An 18,094-nucleotide genomic window follows, 5' to 3' on the forward strand; every position below is an offset into this window, starting at 1 on the left:
CTGCAACAGTGTCTGGGATCATTTCTATTCATTGACAGTAGCAGAATAACTGTACAAATTAAAATGTAGCTAGTTTCTACAGAGCTTTCTTGAGTTGAGCAAGACACGGTGTCTCCACAGGGTGAGGTCATTCCTACCTTTATTTTCCTTGGACTTCTTTTATACCTTTCTATATTCAGATCTGAGGGCTAGAAATCCCTGTAAATCACTACTCTAACGCAGCTTAAACACACAGTAGCAGATCAGAAAGTGTTTGGTCATGATTTGGTTATTTCTGGGTGCCTGTGTCTGTTTAAAAAGGACAAATTCAAAAGTAGCTGATATATCTGAACTGGTTATTATCTGATGGGGAAACATCTTCCAGATTTGTCAATATCATTTTTTAAGCATTACTGATTAAAAAAAAAAAGGTGAGCAGTAGATAGTGTTTATTTGGGCTTCAGGGTAAAAGTGTTTTTGCAGTCTGTGCAGTGCCAGGTTAGTTACACCTTTTTCCCTGACTGGAGTTGACATCACAAATGAAACCAGCACACAAATAAACAACAAAAAGAAAAGGTCCTACTAGTTTAAAGTTTAAATATTTTCCATCTCTGTGTTTTTAACTAATTTTTGCCAAGTGAAGTACAAAAGTCAGAAGGAAAAAGTTATTTTTCAGTCTTGTAAGGTCAAGTTCTAAAAATAAGTGAAAAACACCTACACCCTCTGAAATGGTATGCTAAGTGTTTTACAATGTTTCTTATGTATTTATGGTCATAAGAAACCAAATTATGTAAAAGATGATCAGAAGGATTTCAAAAAACATCTCCTCCATTTCCTCCCAATAGAGGATCAATAGTAGCTATGGCACTCTTCACAAAGACTTCTCTACCCTGTTCTTAAATGCTTCCAGCGATGGAGACTCCACAACCACCCCAGGCAGCCTTCCAAGGCTTTATATTCCCACTGTTAGAAAATATTTCTGAGGGATGCTATTTAAGTCCGTTGCTGCTTTTCTTATTCACCGTGGACTCAGAGAGCAGATTAGTCCCTCCGTTGAAGTAGCACTATATATTTGTGTCATGGTTTCACGTGTATTTCAATTCTATTCTTTCATAAAAGAACCTGGTAATGTATGCAGCTTCCAAGTTTTATACAACCAATATAGAAAGGTGGAGATGAAAAATGATCATAGTCATTGCAGACTGTCGACAGTCAGTCAGTTCTAAGGGAAATAGAAGTCTTGAAGTCTCAAGTAAATCTTAATCAGTCATGATTTTTGTTAAATGCCACAATACATAAACTACCTATGACTCAGAAGGTACATTGGCTATTGTGGTGAGCTGCTAGATTACAACCAAACTGAACCAACCCGACACATGTCACTCATGAGTAGATCACTAAGGAGCCCAACACATCAGAATTTCACTGTTTTTCAGCTTGTACTTACTTTGAATGCTATTGTCGAACATTTGCAAATTCCAAAGATACACACTGTGAAAAGGACTGGACACTGAAGTTTGAGGCCCAGCTGCCAGCAGAATCTTCAGTCTTGTCCTACCTTTCTACTATGTGCTTCGAGACCAAACAAAAACCTACTTTCAAAAGTTTACAAAACATGATTTTACAGCTTGATTATGTACAAATACTTATTTCATCCGTTGCTAAAACGCAGTCTCAACAAACAGGATTCCTAAATGATCTGTACTTAGAGCTATTTGCAGTTCTGAGGTAACAAAGTTTAGGTATTAACTAAATGATGTAAAGGATAGCACCAATGCTTTATGGAAGACAGATTCATTATTTGACATAAACACCTAAAGTGATGCAAATATTATATACAAAATCCATCAATCAATAGGTAAGAACATCCCCATCCCCTCCCTGTATGCCTCATTCATTGCAAGATGGAATAATCCATTATAGGTTGTGGTTTGTGACATGTTTGAAGGGTTACAGCTTGCTGCAGTCTGGTTTATGTCTCTAACTTTGAATTCCTCAGGAAAGCAAGGCACTGAAGGTCACCAAAGACCTTTTGTAAGTACTTTTAATGTTTTTTTCATTTAATCAATGGCAAACTGCAATGACAGAGAATGAAGCCTGCAAAATATAATAAATGGACATGGCTCCATTGTGCACTATGCTAACTTTATCATTCATTCTTCTTCTTGTTTTCTACCCTACTAATGGAATTTGACTAATGTCAGTAAAGCCATTTACATGAGCTAAAAAAAAAGTCACACAATCCGCTGTGGCAATAGGCAGAATGACATAACGCTGGGCCACAACCACAGTATCACAGCAATTGGCACGGTGTGACAGGGATGTCTCCTGGGAGGAAGCTACTGCTTACACCACAGAAAGTGGGGCCTTCCTTGAAGTAAGATTAGAGTTCCAGAAGGGTCAAATTTCCCGCTTATTCCTCCAACACTATTAGAAATTTGATTACTTCTATGCTTTCTGCGTATGAAAGGCTGACTTTCAAGGGAACATCAGTTTTTACCCTGAACATTTTCTTAGAATTTTAGAATGCTACAAAACACAAACACCATAACGTTAGTGTATAAAAATAGCTGCAAAATGGTTTCTGAAGAAAGGCGCAGAGATGCTTTCCAATGTCTGAGGGAGGAATCCCACAAAAAAAAAGAGACCAATGAGCTGAGAACCCATTCAAACTCTTTGTTTTATCCTCAGCTTCTAAACCCCAATCAAAAATAGTAACCAGAACCAGTATGACCTGAGTAGGGGTTTTCCAATATTTTTGCTGTTGAATAGCCAACAAATTCACATTTAATAAGTAGGAGACATTTGTAAGCCATCAAACACATATCAAGAAATTGCCGCCTTTATCGCCTCCTTTTTCTTTCCTTTTTTTTTTTTTTAATTCAGTGAATGTTGGGGTAGGGGGAAAAGAAAGGTGCTAGTCTGAAAATTTCTAAGTGTGTCATCAGGACAGATTCCCTGCACCTCTGGACCTGACCTAGGAAGCTACAAGTAAGAGTCGGAAGCAGCTCCTGTCCCACGGGGTTTTTTGTTTCCTGATCTCTCTAATGAGACTCCCAACAAGATAACCAATTTGTAGCAACCATGAGAGAGCTAAATGGCCTGACTTTTTATTGTCATGTTACTCTTCTGAGGAAGAAAGAATCCTGCTCTACAGACATGGAACTGAATCACTCAGAAGCTAAGCAGCTTGCGCTAGGTCACACCATGCAAGTAAATTGAACCTGGAAGCCCAAAGCTCATGCCAGCACTGTAATAACTAAACCGTCTTTCTTCTCTGAAGAAGGGGAATCTTCATTCACAAACATTGGCAGGGAAAGATACTGAAAAAAAAATGCACATGCACATTCATCTAAAATAAGCGATACTACATATTGTCTGGGCAGCCTTACCACCACTGTAAGTGGCTGATCTTCGTGGAAGTGACATATTCTGCCCACATTGGCTGAGAGAATGACACACGATGATGTAGGAACTCTGAGGAGCATCAGCAAGAAAAGTTGTACTTTTACAAGAGAAGAAATTATCAAACAACTATAGCCCTGCAACAAATAAAAAGTGTCTAAGAACAGTACTGTGACACAGTAAGAACGCCACAGTTCAGTTTCTTCACAGATGTGATACTCAGCCTCCAATACTCAGAGAGCAGCAGGAAGCATGAATGAGGCTAACCTAGACTGTTCAGCTAATCTAGGTTACTAGATTACTTGGTTTACAGGTAGCTCCTTCCAGGGAGTCTACTCAGGAACAGCAGGAGACGAGGCCAGTGACAGGACTGGTGACAAAGCCACAATATAGGTCCAAGGTGTATCCAGAGACAGGGCTACAAGACAACCCTGAAGGTTGTCCTTCATTCAAAATATGGTCCAGAACTTCCCAGTGGCTTGCTGAGTTTTGATAATCTAATTTGTTGTCTCCAGAAAGGTCGCAGCACTGTCAAATGTTCCACACTCCTAGGTCCCACACTGATAATCCTAGGCCTTCCAAAATGCCTGAGACATTGTGTCAACATAATGCTGTCTGAAGAGGACTAAGACACCTGGAACTACAATGCATTTTTACAAAACTGAGGGCAGGAGGCCAATCAAAGGGCCCACAAATTTCACATCGGCCCTCATTCAGTTTTGCTTTACCTCTGACTTAAGCCTGCCAAAGACAAACTATGACAAATCAGAAGCCCACGGGGCTGGAAAGTGGTGGCATGTGCAGATCAAGAAGAGCTGTCTCCCACCCTTCCCTTCCTCTCAAGCAGCTCGCTGTAATGAGGCTTACAGATGGGGGTGTAAAATGCTGCCAGAGCTCCTTCTCCCCACCGCCACCCTACTCAAAACTATTCCCCAGCATATGTTGTAATCATACACCCAGGAGGGTTGTTAAAACCTTACAGGAAACATCTCACATTTTTTCCTTTACTATTCATGCCATTTTCTATTAGGGACAATAAAGACTTCTAACATTGGATTAAGCTCATTTGCAACAATGAGCTACTATTGCTCCAGGAGCCAGCAGGAGCTCAGACTTGTTGAGGGAACTGGGAATAATTAACTGAATTGTACTGGAAAAAAGGAGAAGACTGAAGGCTGTTTTGACCAAGAGAGATGCAAACTGATGAGATGGTTAAGCCATCACGTCTTGCTGGGAACTATTGTTGGGAGTATCATTAATGCTTAGAGAATGCAGTTTTTTTCAGTAAAACTGCTTTGGCCATTTTTGCTTTTTGCTACTAAAAGACACCTCCCAGAGTCATAATGACAATAACACAGTCTTACTGATTGCTTTCACTCGTTGCTCAGTATGCACTAAGTCACTTCCCAAAACTCTTAGGGATGGCAAACCTTAAAAACAAAAGCTCTTCTAAGCAGACTGGTTTTTATTTTCCCCTAAATGATGTATATAATTCATCTCCGTGGTCAAACCTTCTTATTGTGTAATCCAGGGGTCTTCAGCAAGAGTGTAAACAGGAATTGTCTCATTACAGAAGGGACTGGAAGTGCTCAGTGCTCTGAGATCACACATGTAGGTGGGCAGACAGCACGTACACTTTTTAATAGTCTAGGGACCTCTCTTAGTGAGCATTGACTTGGGTTTGATCATGTACCAAGACTTCTTAACTCAAAAGAAACATCTGGCATTGACCCCTTCACAGGCAGAATACTGAACCTGAGGGACCCTGGAAATCTGCTCTGATATGTTGCTGGAGCTGTCTACGCGTGATTAGTTCGGTAGCTACACATAAATGCACATACTATGTATGAATAATACTATTTCTGTATCATATATACAAGTATTACATAGATGAGTATTTGCTATCCTCAAATTACTGCCTTCTAGCCACAAGTTGGCACATGCCATTAGCCTTTTGACATGCAGCTTCAAAAAAAGATCAAGTTTCCATCATTCCTTTCAGCAAGGAAGATCCCAAGGAACTTGACAATCTATTCATACCTAATACCAGCAGAACATAGACACCTTTGGGACAGAGAGCACAGCCAAATACATAACAGAGTGCAGAACAGCAGGGAAAAAGGGAAACATTTGGCTTGGGACTCCAGAGAAAACCTTGCTTTTTATAGAGAGAGCCAAGGAATGGTTAGCATCCATTCATGGGAGACAGAGCTGTGCTTTCTATGGTCACATCCCAAAGACCCACAGAGAAAATCTGAACGTCACAGTTTATTCTGCCTCAGAAGTATGAAGTGGTAAGTTACCTTTCCCAACATGCTGGACCTGTAGTTCTAATAACTGTGTTCAGACAGACCACAAAGCTGTCCTTTCTGTGGACATCTCAAGGGAACATCCAGAAATTTTCCATGCCAGAAGTTATATTAAGCAAACCTATTCAGGCCTCCTGGATACATGCAGCAAAAAGCTGTAGCTTTTTAATAAGTGTTGATTCAAGATTAATGATAGTTCTCTTGACATTTCCTCTCTTACTGACTACAACAGGGGCCATTTTTTTCCTTACCATTTGCTCTTTTTCACATAACCTCTCCGTAGCAATTAGCTCTAGTGCTTACATTAAAAAAACCCCCAAAACTATACACCAAAAACCTGAAGGAGGATTATCTAGTGTGATTTCACAGCTGGAAATAAGCAAAACCAGCACCAAGCAATCAGGTCTTTTCAGGACACCAGTGATCAAAAGACCACTGTTGAGGTACTCCGTAAAAATTTAATTTGCAGTCAGCTGTTGCAAGAGACAAACTTTTTCAGTGTTGGAAATTAGAGTTATCTTGTACGAAGAGGAAGAAAGGATAGATCACATTATATTAATCCCCTCTCTCATCTGCACTGGCTATGGGGATGCTGAAAGCATGAGGGCAGAAGCCTGACCGTTGCTTTCTCCAAACTCAACTCTTCAAAATACTGGATGGGACAGAGAAAGGGGAAAAAGAAGTCGATCACTAAATGCAATACTCTCTGTCTTGTCTCAGGAAGATGCTACACACTTAAGTTCAGTTTTGATATGAATAGTTTAACACTTGCATGCAGAAATATGACTTTTTCTTACACGAGAGAAATGGGGAAAAAAGCCTTTATGAATTACAATGAAAATTCTTCAAGTGTAGGTGCTTTCTTCAATTGCTGTGGAATCAGGATAACTAGGAGATTCATGGAGGGCACAAAGAATAGAGGGATATAGGAAGCACCAGCAGATTGTCAAGGCTGTTCTCTAAAGTGGTCTCATTATCCATATGCAAAATGAGAATCTTGAATATGAAAGAAGAAAATGGGTTTATTATTATAGCAGAGCCGTAGTATTCCACAAAAATCACTCTTCCCCTTATGATGGTGGTAGAGCAGAACATTGTCTCAATCTTTTTTGCTTATACCCCACTTCAACCGAGCAGTAACTTCTGTTAGATTTCAAGCAAACAAGAATGAATCTTCTTCCTGGAAACTATCTTTTATGCCTTCATTATTTGTTCCCAAAATCTTGACCACAAAAGGATGCCAGCTCCTCAAGGATGAGCAGAGAATGACAAACCCACTATCTTCTACACAGACCCCATTATATCACAAGGCAGTATATTCTCCACGCTGCTGTCCCTCTTCCAATGTTTGCCTGAGGCGTTCCATAGGCTTTCTGTCAAAGATAATTACGGCTGTCATAGGAATGAATAGACAAAGATGTTCACAAGGCCCACGCTCTGGGGGTGGGGAAGGACAGGTATCGTCCTCAGAAGCAGGAGCACTTTGTCGCTCTCAAAAGAGAGATCTCATACAATATGAAGATGAATTTTCAAACAGAAATAATAGCACAGAGCCAGGCAGCTGAGCCCTCATTCACGTTTGGTTAGATAACAACGTTAAATACTCAGCTATTCTTATGCAGAAGTATCTCCCCGCTCAGGCCTGAAAGCACACTGGTACAACTCAGAAATGTTATTCGGGTTACAGCTTTGGCAAAGCTGAAGGGAACGTCTGTGCTACCTGGTCCAGACAACTAGAAAGTTATTAACAGGTGCAAGTCAAAAAAATTAATTCAAGAGGCCTATTAGCCTTAAAGTAAACAGTTTCATTTGTGAAACTGCTTGTTTCACCAACATCATGGATTGTGGAAACAAAGAAGCCACTGGCTACTAAATGCATGCTTTTCCTGGCACACATACTGTCAGTTCATCTTATCAAACATCTCTTTTCACATGCACATTTTATTTTCATAAGCTTTGAGACATTACAGATTACTAGCTTTATCCAAAAATTGTGCTTCTTTGTACCTCATTTATAAACTCAGAGGAAAATTCAACATCATCCAGACTATGGGTTGGTTTTTTTTTCACCCCTAGAGAAATGGAAAAATGGCGTGTACACAGGCTCACAAGTGGTGGGAAGCTCTCCAGAAAGATGCAGTCTGGAGACTAATCCAAACCTCTTGAGTTTTCAAGAAAATATCAGACCAGAAATCTCACAGGAATGAACTGGCTCTGGAGATTTCTGGCAATTCCTTCTCCTAACCCCACCCAAAGCTGAAAAACAGCCACAAAAGCAAATTCAATCTTTTTCACAATATTTTTCAATATCACAGTCTGTGTAAAGATTCAGAGTAAGTCCTTGCTTCATCTAAACTGCTCTTCCCATCCAAAGGTTGCAAGGACACATATTTAGCCTAATTGTGACAGCCACAGAATTACTCTGATTTTAATTCCACATGGAAACTAGAAGTTTGATTCTCTGTATTTTTGCAATGCTTCCTTCAATAAAGGCCAATTGCTTTTGGCTAGCACAGCAGTCAGTTTCTTCCATTAACCTTTATTCAAGCCAAAACACTTTGGGTGTAAGTGACATTGAGTTCCTGAGACAATGACGGCCAGAGAAATACCTATCATGAGAGTGGAATCCGAGAGCTCTCCCTAAACTCCAGCTGCCTTGTCTCTCCTTGACATCTTTTCAGTCTTTGAATGCTTTCTGCACAAGCCATTACACACTCCAACACTTCTTCCAGGAAAGCGCACACAATTCCAGGAACCCCACGCCTCAGGTGAATAAATAGCAATGACCAAAGCAACTTTCTACTGGCAAGGCAGGAGACAATGTTGAAACTTTGAGTCTCTATACGCAAATGCAGTAAAGGCTACCGTGAAGGCCAATATTTCCCAAGGAAATCAAATATCGATGCATGGTTTGGATAGGAGATCTTCTGGAAAGAGTAATGAACATGTCTAACCCTGTATACTCAGCAAAATCTGATCTCACAGCCTGAGATCATTTGCTGGCTTCAAGTCACATCTGGGAGTTACTCCTAGCACAGCGGGAAGAGAAGTTGTTTCTAGGGAGATCCAAGTTCCACTTCTAAATCTCCCTATAAAACAGGAGCTTTTGCCATTTAGTACTGCAGATGCCCCCTCCTTTTCTTTTTTTTTTTTTTTTGTTTAGATGAGGTTTGTGGTGGCCTCTAGCGGAATATGGAACAAATGGTATAAAAAGGAAAAAAGGAGCAAGGCATGTGCAGCCTCCTACAAAGCTGACCAGGCCTTCAGCTATTCATAGCTGAATTCACTGGGAATTTGTTTAAAACTATACGTACTTGCTAGTAAAGGGCTAATCTCTATACCCTAGCCTGAGAGTGATCCATCAATTCAGACCACTTGCAGCACCATACTGGGTCATCCTATAAAGAAAAAACCTATAACACCACAGTTCTTAAATGATATTTTTGATGTTTACTGATGTTCATCAAGTTGTCAAGTCCATGAGAATAATATCCCTTGTTTTGTTTCAGCCTTTCTGCTTCTTCAGTGAAGGAGGTGGATGCAGGTTCTAACTGGATTTGTTCTGATCCCCAAGAGAACAGTTCAAGATCAGTCTGGGATCACAGCAATCATTCAGGCTGTTCCAGCGCTCCAGCTAGCCCAAGATTTGGCTTCTGACTTCAAGACACATGGACTGATCATGAGTGAATACACTATTTGACTAGAGTTGTAATACCTTCCTCCTCTCTGTTTCCTAGTAAGCCCTCATGCTCATAGAACATACTGCGTTATTTATCCTGCCATTCCTCAGGATTATTCTAATATGGCTTTTCCATCATGACCTTGCATGCTTTGGACTTTTGACAAGCTCTTTGTCACACTGTGCAACTTCTCCTCCTGTAGAAGTTCTTCTGCATCTTGGCTAGTCGCCCTGTGTTGCTCTTGATCCAAAGAAGTTCATTGCACAATGTTTAACATTACTTTTTTGTTTAAATGATATCATTACTAAGGCGCTATTTAGAATTATTGCTCTCCAGACCTTCTTCATGTCCTTTTTGCAATCATCTCTTCCAGCAAAGTCGTACACTAATCTGCTGCCAGGAAGGTGGCCTAATATGTTAGTATCTTGTCTGAGATTGGAACGCCACTTACTTGCCAGAAAGCTTCCCACAGCACCTTTGCTCTGTCTTCATACTATAGCTGAAATAAAGGCCGTAGGATCTAGTTCAACAACATTTCATTTTCTTAATAACATTTGCTAACAACTACATAAAAAATTTCTGTGTTCTGGGTTTCCTCCATATGACATAAGGCTCACGGATTTCTGGACCAGAATTGACAAGCTGTTTGAAAACTTCTGTTTGATCATAAATCAAGCCCAGTAATTACCTTTTTAGTAAAAACAGCCCCAGTTCACAGTTTCCAGACTCCACGATGGGTTCGTAGTGTTGCCATGAGCCTTGCTCAGGGTCCAGGATTTCAAGCAGACTCCACTTTCATTATAGCACCTGTAGCAGCTTCTGCAATGTGAATCTCAAATGGCACCACTTGATAATTGCTGGTCTGCGTGACACTGGAGGGAACAGCGTGAAAGGACTCCTTATCTCTCTATCTTTTCATAGCTCTTCCAGCACCTTTCCATTTATTTACTCACTGTCACACTGGCTGCCTTCCACAGTGGGAACTCTGCCTCCTCACGTAGCACATGGAAAAGCCAAAAGCAAAGGCTAGCTGGGCAGTTAATTTGGAAATGCTGTTGAAAGCCTGGTAGAAGGCAGATTGGATCAGGTCCAGAGAAGGTCTCAAGGTGTTCCTGCTCCCAAGGCAGGTCAGTGGGTCTTAAATTGGCCAGTCTGAGGAAGTCTCAGCAACCAGCACCACCAAGCTGGGGTGAGAGAATTGCTCCACCTCTGCCCTGGCTTAGCAGTTGAGGAGCAAGCGATGAAACCGTACTGAGAAAGGGAAAACCAATAATCCTTAGCAAAGAACTACATGAAACACTCCTTAACATCAATCTGATAGTGGGAAACCTTGTTTCAAGCAAGGAGGGGCAAATCCACTGTATTTTAAGCCCACTGTGTTTGGGAAGCACGTGGTATAATCGACTGAAACGTTCACTTTCAGGAGTACTGTTAAAATCCAGGACCCCACTGTCCTCTTGATCTTTTCATATGCTGTTTGATGAAATTCCACCAGTGGCCTGGGTACATTTCCAAGGAACTCATGACTTCTGGGAAGGCATTACAAAGCTACACTGTAACCATTCATGACCTGTGTTCAGTACTGGCTTGGTTCCTCCTCAAATCCACAGCATTCTGCAAAGAAAACATTCTTTCCACTTCAAGTAAGCTTCTCCATCCTGAAACCAGTCTGGTTCAGGCACCCAACCTCTTCTTGCCCTGCACTCACCCCCCGACTTCAGAAATACAGGGTTTCTAATGGAAGGGCTTCCATGATGGCAAAACTACTGCAACACCTAATGTATTTGGTCTCCCTCAATTCTAGATCTGTTGTGGGGGGGGGGTTTCAGGCAAGAAATAAAGGAAAAGCAACTGTTAATATTACTAGTCCTACCTATAGCTTCTACTACAGTATGAAAATTCATACACTCATTGTTTTCTGAACCTTTAATATTTGCCATGAAAAGATAAGGCCTAGCTGGTGAATTCTGCATTTCACATCAAAAGGAACTGAGATGTCTGTGGAAAAGCCAGAGAGAATAATTCTTGAGAGCTGGAAACCAGAAAATTAAATGGTTCATATTTCAGGACAAGGACCATCTTGGATGCAGGTGTTTAGTCCAACAGGAATCTGAACCACTCATATAAGTCATGTAGCCACATTATATGGCTAAACACACATTCCTACATGTGTGTTTAGATACCCCCCCCCAGCAAAACCCAAAGGGCAACACACCTAATTATTGGATTGCTTACCTTATTTCATTTTTAAGACAAGTGCCAAATTAACAGACTTTTCTCACAGCAGGAAGAAGGATTTACTTGGAAGGCTTTACTTTATATGTAGAGAATGCAAGTATGTTATTCACTTAAACAAAAAGCAAGGAAAAAGACAGGGTGGGACTCAAAAAATACTGGTTTTCAAATGGTTTGTTCTCTTAAGATATTCTTTTCAAAAACAACCTCATATTTAACCCTGTGCATGTTACCTTTCCCGAAAGTTAAAAACATGTCTGTAAAGCAGTAATGCTTTGAGAAGAAAGCAAGCTGTTACCACATTAGAAGTCGTGTTACTAAAACTCAAAGTATTTATAAACTTAAATGAGACGCCAGGGATAACCTGAAAATTCACCACTTTTCTATTTTCCCCACTAAAACAGAGGGAGGAACACCAGTCCACAAGATTCAAACACACATCAAAACCCTTTGTGAAGTACTGGATTTTACATTATACCGAAATAACCTCACTGCTTCTCCATCTGCCTAGGATAACTGCCAGAAATTAAAACAAAGAAACATGTACACTCTTTGTAGTCACTCAAGAGCTTCAAAATTTGTTTTTAAGCTCAGATACAACAACATCTGTTTTGAAGAAGTCCCATTTAAAGCAACGTTGATGCCCCTTTACAAACTGAATATTTTTAACAAGCCTGCTCCTTCCAGAACTCCTACCAAAGGCAGATTTAATAGGTAACAGATACTCTCAAATATCTTCTTGAATATATCCATCAATTCCAGCATTTTTTTCTTGGATTTTAGAAACTACGCCTTTTTGCTAGCAATCTTTAACTTCTGTGGCCAGTTAAAGAGAAGTAGACCACTTCACATCGTACTTTTGCAACCAAAAACCTGCAGAAAGCCAGAAGCTCTGTTCATAAAAAGATTTTTGCCCTACATTAGTTCCTTGAATTCAGATTCTCTGCTAACGTGGCATTGTTTAGGATGAACATACACTTCAGCTATTTTCAAGGAGTGGGAGTTACAAAGGGTTTTAATACATTTTTCAAGGGAAGGATTCCAAATTTTATACTGAAATAAAGTATTTTTAATTAGCATTTTACTGTTAAGTTACCTTTTCACAGTTTATTAGCTTTTTAGTATCCACTTAGCTTAGACAGTGAAAGAAAACTGGTTTATAGCATAGACTTTATAGCTAGTTTCATTTACTGGCTTTCATATACTGCTATTATCTTTTTATGTCACGCATCACCTTAATATCTAAGTACCTTCTTCATTCAAGATCACTGAAGAAATGTCAAGATCTTCTCCTCCTTTTCCTTCATTGTTTTAAGTTGCTTGCTTCAGGAATACTTTTTATAGCCACAATTGAACCTGCAGGTAAATCAGTTGAAACAGAAATATTACACAACTTGCTGAAGGATAAAAGCGTCAAGATTCCCCTGATAATGAGTAATAGCCCTTTTCTGTGAATTTTCTATACTACGTTACTCATACTCCTGGAATCAAAGCTGGGTTGCATTTACTGTTGCTCTTAGACTTCTGCTGCCTTAGAGAAATTCTTACATTTACACAATAATACTTTTCTGATATGCTTTTAGCTTGTGAAAACATTCTGTGCATTAAAGGGTTTTAAAAATGACTGTTCAATCTAGTACCACTTGCCAGAGATCTTTTAATGCAATGTTAAAATACCTGTTGTATAAATTTAGGCATTAAGACTAAAGTCCATAAAGCTGTAATTAAAAAAAAAAAAAAGTCTTTATTTCCACCTTACTCCGAACAGCCCTTTCTCACAGTATTATTGTTCAGATTCCATAAAGCAGCATGCCCAACTAGTGATACCTCTGTCTCACCACGGCTGGAAGTAAAGCTTTACTGACATTAGGGATTAATAGACTGCGTATCCTTAAACATACATCCTGCATTACTTTCAATCTAGTACATATTAGGACTGTGCTTTTTAATTCCACAAGAGCCCAATAAACCCTTCAATATTTACTTAAGGGGATTTTATGGTCCTCTTGTTTCATGACGGCATTTATAGGAGCTCTGATCTTACGCCATTTGCATCATCAGCCATTAATTTGTGAAAATTAAATAAACAAAAATAGCTCCCTAACCTTCTTCTCCACATGCCTACTAAATGCTGCAATATTTGTTGGTCCAATAGCTAGAGATGGAACAAAAATACAGCCAGCCCAACCGCTCCCTGTCCCGACGCTACTACAGACATTCCAACAGGAAAAAGCTGGGGAAAGATTATGAAGTTCTGGGAAAAGATCCATTTTAGCTATTAATGCTTATTATCACATTTTCTAAGGTCTATAAAGCTTTTTAAAGATTACTTGGGATGAAGGAAGCTATAGGAATGTTATGATCCCAGAAGATCTTCCTAAACAAAAGGAAAATGTTGCTATGACCCTGCGTCAAGCTGTTGTTCTGATTTTTTTTCCCCAGCGCTGCATTAGCTTTCCTTCTATGTCCCTCTTGTGGTAACTGCGGAGAATTGTACATCTGCAATGGAATAGCTAATTCGCAGCCTTCAAAAATTTCTGCTTTGTTGCTGCATTTTTGGTGCATTTTTTTAAATTAAAAAATTTCTTTCATTGAAATTTTGTCAGTGTACAGGGGAACAGTTTTTCTTTTTAAAAAAAACAACAACAGGTATTCTTTGCTCTTGCTTTTACTAGTACTCAGGCTAGGTAAACTAGGTAAAATTGTACGGAATTTTAATTTGAAGATTTGTTTTAGGGAAGAGACAAGCAAAAGGAAAAACAGAGAGAGAGAGAAAATGAAGAACTTTAAAAAGAACACGAGCTACCTGAACATTAAACAAAAAAGAAGAAATAAAGAGATGTTAAAATGCAGATGTGAAGTGACAGAGCAGATAAGAAGGTAAAGTGATTAAATATGCATAATAAATTTACCGATTGCATTTATTGTTCTACAATGTGTTAATGTATTGCTAACCACAGTACTTATTATATAGGCATCACCATCAGATGTGTAATGTGTGAGCATTCCTTCAGCATTCTTTGTCAAGAACATCGGATCTCCGCTTCATACTCATTTCCCCCTAACCTGGATTGTTTTATCCCAGGATAAAAATACACTTTTTTTTTTTATCCAACCCTGTCATTTGAAGTAGCAGTTTTGCAAAGATCCCTCACACTCAGTTTGATTGGCTCTGAAGCCTTCACGTCATGATGACACTTTCTAGCACTATCTCCATGGCTTGGAGTTTGCAGAGACCAATCAGTTCATTCCTTTTCATAACAGCTTGTTTTCAGCCCTCTCTTGTGCAGTCCTGAGTGGAGGATGTTATCAAATCCCAGCGCTAGCGTGTCTTGGAATTGAAATGAGTTTCAAGGAAAGTCCTCTAGCAAAGCCAATTATTTTGACTCAGGATTGTGTTATTTCTACCAACACCTAAACTGCTGTATGCATCAGTTTTACACTTAGAATCATCAGGAACCTTTATTATCACCTCTTCAAGATAAACCCCCTAAACTTTTTAGCTCATGGAAGCAAGGAGAAAGCATCTTTTTTAAAATTAAATTCACCCACATTTGTTCTCTTGGATAGCTTCTTATGGCTAAGTATGTCCTGTGAATTCTAGCTTCTAACCATGCATAAAAATGGTAAAGCAGCAACATTTTCAGAGAACGTGTTCCAGTTTTCTGAAGTGTTATCTTTTTAAATTTCATATTGGATGCACAACAGTAAAGACCAATGCGTCAGAGTGCCATTTCTCTGCGTTAGCCCAGATTTAAAAGAGAAAACTTTCACAAAACATGGCTTACACAAAAAATATTGTCTAGGAGCTTTGTAGTGTAGCCTGCATACATGCCTCCATCTTTATCTTTAAAAGCACCAAAGTAGTCCACAGAGTTTCCAGCACGCAGTGAACTACGATTAAGCAATAATGTCATGAAATTCAAATGTACCCTCTTTACAAGCCATGATTAATTAATTCATAGATTGGTATAAAGACTAATTGCAGTCTCCATTTTTAAAGACAGTAACCAGGAGCCCAATGGCCACAACCAATTGCCAGTTTGATCCCTCCTCAAACTATATCAAAGCGAACTGCAGGCTTTCCACACCCGACGCACTCTGGCTTTACTTTTGCCTTGTGTGACAGGGGAGCAGGACGTACCGTGTGGTGGGGGATCTCCTCGCAGCCCTCCAGCTTCAGCACCTCAGACAGCAGCACCATCTTGTCCGTGAAAGAGGCCAACGGCCGTTGGTGCCCCCCTACCAGAAGCCAAATTTACCTTCTGATGGCACAGTGAGCTAAGGACCTGCGATTTTCAGCGAGTTTTCCAAACAACTTCTCTTCAAAAGCATTGTTATTTTCGGTGTTATGTAGGGGACTGGGAAAGAAATCCAGCAGCGCATCAAAACTTTGATCGGTTTCCAAAACTTTTGAGGATTCTGTAAACCAGCCAACTGTTGCAAGTACGTTCTGTTTATTAATAAATAAGTGATCATACCAAGCAGCCCACCTGGTTTTATAAATTTCTCCTCCAATTCTGCTTTCATCCTCAAGTGGGATTTCACATTTTCTCACAGTTATGCTTCTCTCTGAACTATGAAACAGTTAATTTCCGGTTTAAGAAAGCACCAGTTCAGTTCATCCATGGATGCTTTCCAACCAAACTTTCAGTGGGTTTTAATTCAGTTGCGTTTCACCTTTAGGAATCAAGAGTCTCAACATTCAAACTGTCTTGTTAACACTGATGAACTTATGTATGGGTATACACTGACTTATCTTGATGTGACCGTGTTAAACTGTAGCTGTAACTGTCACTGTAGTTAAACTGATGTGACAGTCATAATTCAACAGTCAATTCTGCCTTTTATTTTAGTGGCTTGTTGGATTAATCTACTTTAATCTGAATCCGGAATTATGTATGTATGATATTATAGTATGATAAACTATTGGTACAGTCTATTGCTTCATAGAGGCTTAAAGCTAAAGATTAATTCAAACAGTCTGTATGCAGAAGTGATGACTCCGGTATGCTCTCTACTTGTTCTTTCCCCCTCTGTGCTTGGTGCATAATATTCCTAGGACAAGGATGCTTTTCAATCTTCATCTAGATCTTTTCAGTCTAACAGCTGCAAATGTGGTACATGTTGTTTCAGTTCCAGGCTTTATCCTACACCAAAAGCAAGAATAAAATTAAAAGTTACTTATAAAAGAAGATACATATTTGCATCTTATATTTGAAGGCTTTAGTACAGGGAAGAGGGACTGAATATCTAGCCTTTCATATCAATGTTTTTCACAACACACATAAGTTATCTTAAAAGAGATTTTTTGTGTGCTAATAAAAGGATGTTGAAATGAGGGCACCCAAATCCAAAACTTTGTTTATTTACGGGTAGAAACATGTGCTACTCACCTTCTCTGCACAACCCAGTCATTCACCTTCCCTGACCTCGGAGAATCTCCGTGGCCAACTCCACTACCCTCACCTCATAGCAACTCAGCTCTCTATCATACTGTTATATTAGGTACTACAGGTATAATAGGTATTACAGCTAGACCGGGTATTACTATAATACCAGAGCCTTCTTCATTACCATGCCTGTCTCAAAACACTTAAAGCCCCTGCATAACTCCCTTACCCAGGCTATGTGTCTGTTAGCAGAGACCCTACATGCTCGTTTCAAACAGGAATGCAAGGCAGGCAGGCCACAGAACCAGCGGCTGCAGCTCCAGGCTCACAGCAGGCACAAGGGGATAAAGGGCCCCATGTTGCCTCCACAGGGGCAATCGCCACCACGCCTCCCCTCACACGAACCTGGTACCACTACAGGGCTCCCACCACCACCACCACAGAGGCCACAGCCTCCGCAGGGCCCATCCACCACTACAGCCCCGCAGCGCACCGGAGCCCCCCCCTCCATCGCCTCCACAACGGTCGACAACCACCGCATTCCCTCTCCTCCTTCCAACCGCCCCAGGGCCTTTCTCCACCACAAGTGCCAACCGCCACCTCAGGGACCAAGCTGCCACCTCAGAACCGAACCGCCTCCGCAGCCCGCCACCGCCTCCGCAGCCCGCCCTTCCTCCTCATCTCGAGGACCTATTGGCTGGCAGAGCAGTCAGTCAGAAGAAGGCTCCGCCCCCCCCCCCCCCCCCCTTCTCTCCGCGAGGCGGGGTGGGTGGGGGGAGCGCCTCTGACAGCGACCCCCGCCCCCGCCCGCCAGGTGGCTCGCGGCACCTCCCCCGCGCGGCGCGGCGCGAGCCCCTTCGCGCCTTCCGCCGGAGCTCCGCCCCTTCGCCTGCCCTCCCCAGGTGTGTGCGTGCTACGTCACCCCTCCCACGCGTACGGGGCGTGCTGGCGTCGTCGTCCGCCGTGCGCTCCGCGTCACCGCTCCTGGCCTGGCGCGCGGCGGCGGCGGCGGCAGCAGCACCAGCAGCAGCGGCCGGACGGTTCCGCTCGCAGCGCCTCGGGGCTCGCTCCTCCGGCGGCGCCCGCCCGCCGC

The 18,094-nt window shown here is 41.1% G+C and overlaps 1 protein-coding gene across 12 annotated transcripts in view; it reads right to left on the minus strand.

The window, feature by feature from the left end:
* Positions 1-18,094, minus strand: part of COMP (cartilage oligomeric matrix protein) — a 38,130-nt gene that overhangs the window by 19,642 nt on the left and 394 nt on the right. For 6 of the 12 annotated variants that reach the window (XM_075524096.1, XM_075524093.1, XM_075524088.1 and 3 more), the window contains exons 2-3: positions 16,102-16,758; positions 12,859-12,964 (exon numbers count right to left, since the gene is read on the minus strand). The gene's annotated coding sequence lies outside the window, so the exon portion shown is untranslated. Of the gene's footprint in view, positions 1-12,858; positions 12,965-15,396; positions 15,621-15,708; positions 15,730-16,101; positions 16,759-17,004; positions 17,105-17,601; positions 17,681-17,938; positions 18,085-18,094 lie in introns of those variants that run through there. The other 6 variants (XM_075524091.1, XM_075524092.1, XM_075524095.1 and 3 more) reach the window with 6 other exon arrangements.

Source organism: Mycteria americana, chromosome 24, assembly GCF_035582795.1.
Source record: "Mycteria americana isolate JAX WOST 10 ecotype Jacksonville Zoo and Gardens chromosome 24, USCA_MyAme_1.0, whole genome shotgun sequence".
NCBI classification, from domain to species: Eukaryota; Metazoa; Chordata; class Aves; order Ciconiiformes; family Ciconiidae; genus Mycteria; species Mycteria americana.